This window comes from Sciurus carolinensis, chromosome 10, assembly GCF_902686445.1.
Source record: "Sciurus carolinensis chromosome 10, mSciCar1.2, whole genome shotgun sequence".
Taxonomy (NCBI): domain Eukaryota; kingdom Metazoa; phylum Chordata; class Mammalia; order Rodentia; family Sciuridae; genus Sciurus; species Sciurus carolinensis.
Genome location: NC_062222.1, coordinates 69430597 through 69433386, shown reverse-complemented (window position 1 = coordinate 69433386; position 2790 = coordinate 69430597). Strand labels below are relative to the sequence as shown.

At 40.7% G+C, this 2790-nt stretch overlaps 1 pseudogene; it reads left to right on the top strand.

Annotated features, from left to right (window-relative positions):
- Nucleotides 1-2290: 2290 nt before the first annotated feature.
- LOC124994082 (cyclin-dependent kinases regulatory subunit 2-like) lies at nucleotides 2291-2523 on the top strand (annotated as a pseudogene).
- Nucleotides 2524-2790: the final 267 nt, after the last annotated feature.

Sequence of the window (2790 nt, the reverse complement as noted above, 5' to 3'; positions counted from 1 at the left end):
TACTGAGGATTGAACCCAGGGCCTTGTGCATGCAAGGTAAGCACTCTACCAACTGAGCTATATCCCTAGTCCATGAGAGATTTTTCTTAAAATAAAAAAAATAAAAGAACTGAACTCTACCAACTGAGCTATATCCCCAGCCCACGAGAGATTTTCTTAAAATAAAAAGATGAAAGGACTGGGGATGTAGCTCAGGGGCAGAACATTCCTGGGTTCAATCCCCAGTATCATTAATAATAACAATAAGTAAAAATTTAAAATTCATCATGTTTCTCATGCCAGTTCATGACTGAATATTATGACGGATATCTGCAAGCCTACTCTTCTCTGTTCATACAGTTTCTTTTCCTTCCACATTACCTGTCCATTTTTCCTCACATGAATAATGGTTTGTTTTATTTTACTTTATTTTGCTGTATGGGGATTGAACCCAGGGCCACATCCACTTAGGCAAGTGTTCTGTCACTGAGCCACATTCATCCTGGACAACCATTTTAATGCATTAATATGTATTCCTTTATTTTAATGTCCCTCTAAAAATGTGTTTTTATGAGGATTTGGAAAAACTTATATAATGATAATATGATATATATGCAATTTGTTGTTGTTTTCATTCAGGTAGCTGGGATTTCAGGCTCAGGGCTGTATTTTCAAGACCCAACCATGTTCTATGTGTATGAGCCATTACTTCTAATTGGTACTCCATGGTGTGATAAAATTTTATCTATCTACCTTTCACCCCATGGCAGACATTCATTCAACATTTATGGAACAGTTACCATATCCCAGGCATTTCTAGGAAGTTGGGTTACCTCAGTAAAGAAAACAGGGGGAAAAAAAAGAAAAAAACTGCCCTCACTGAGCTCACATTCTAGTTAGGGTCGGCGTGCAGAAAAAAAAACAAGAGTACCTAACAATATATTAGAATGTGTAAGAATGCCAAAGGGGATGAGGTAGGGATAAGTTACAGGTTAAAATAATGTGTTCAGGATTATTTTTACAGGGAAGATGACAATTTTAGCAAAGTGTTGAAAGATGTGAGGCAGACAGCTAAGAAGCTAGCAGGAGACTCCATGTCCAGGTAAAGGAAGGCCACCTTGAAGACCCTGTGAGGTGCTGACTTGCACATTCAAAGAAGAATATGGAGGTCTTCAAGCTCAAGTGCAGGGAGTAGGTGAGAACAAAAGAGAGTGATCAGTTGTTCTGTGGTCGGGTTGGTAGTAGGCATGGGTTCATTCGGTATGTCTGTCGCATTCCGCCGAGGCTGCAGTTCAGTGTTGGGAAGGCCTTTTTGGGTATCTACCCGCCTGCAGGCCCCTGATCCTCCCAGGCCGGTCTGCGGCTTAGCGATGGAGTTTTAAGACATTCATAGATGTGTAATCCTTAAATAAAACATGAGAGCTCTGCAAGCCCAGCTAGGGGCAGTGCACCTTCACAGAGATCCTGAGCTAACCTCAAGACTGAAAACTTAAGGTTTTGGAATCTACCCCTTTGTAGACTGTTGGGATGCTTAGGATTTTGCTGACCCAAAGGTTGGCCTCTGATGTTAGACAGTTCCTATGAATGTAACACCTTGCCTGTGTTAAACTGAGCAGCTGCCAGTGGGCAAAAAACTGTCTAGAAATTTTGGGACTAAGTAGAAACTATTTGCTTGTGTTTTGTCTTATACAAGTACATGGTTTTCTTTTTAAAATTTCAATAAACTATTTTAAAGCAAAAAAAAAAAGAGAGAGAGAGAGAGAGATCAGAGAGGTGAAGCACCAGCAGAATGTGTTGGACCCAAAGCACTTTAATGACTTTGACTTTGGGGCTGAGAGTGTTAGGGATGACACCCACACCCTCACACATGCTGGGCAAGCAAGCACTGTCACTGAGCTGTATCCCCAGCCTAAGACTCAACTTTCACTCAGAGTGAAATAGGGAGTCAATTAAGAATTTGGAGCTGAGAAGAGGCATGAGCTTTCTTATGTTTTAAAGGGATTACTCTGGTAGTTGCAGGTCGCGGGGGGCAGATATTGAGTCTAATTTCCTCCAACACTCCATCACAAACAGTATGTAATAAACAACCTTATTACAAATGTCCCCTTATAGGTCAGTGTGAGAAATTACATTGTTTATAAACCCATGGGCTGGCTTAATTGCTGGGTCATGGGGAACGCTTATTTTTAATGTAGTGTTAAAAAGAACTGTAGCGAGTTAGTCGAGTCCTTGCCCTGGCTTGAAACCGACGTGCGTTCCGCTTCCCTTGTTCTTCCAGTCTTCGGTTTCCGCCCTGTCGTGCGCCGGCAGTATGGCCCACAAGCAGATCTACTACTCAGACAAGTACTTCGACAAGCACTATGAGTACCGGCATGTCATGTTACCCAGAGAACTTTCCAAACAAGTACCCAAAACTCATCTAATGTCTGAAGAGGAATGGAGGAGACTTGGTGTCCAACAGAGTCTAGGCTGGGTTCGTTACATGATTCATGAGCCAGAACCCTTCTCTTTAGACGACCTCTTCCAAAAGAGCAACAAAAATGAAGTATATCTGGGATCATCAATTAAATCTTTCACAAATTTAATGTATATGTGTATATAAGGTAGTATTCAGTGAATACTTGAAAAATGTACAAATCATTCATCCATACCTGTGCATGAGCTGTATTCTTCACAGCAACAGAGCTCAGTTAAATGCAACTGCAAGTAGGTTATTGTAAGGTGTTTAAGATAAATTTTCTTCTAGTCAGTTTTTCTCTTAATATAAGTGCCTGTTTGACATTACCTGTTACTTTTGTTAAATAAAGTTTG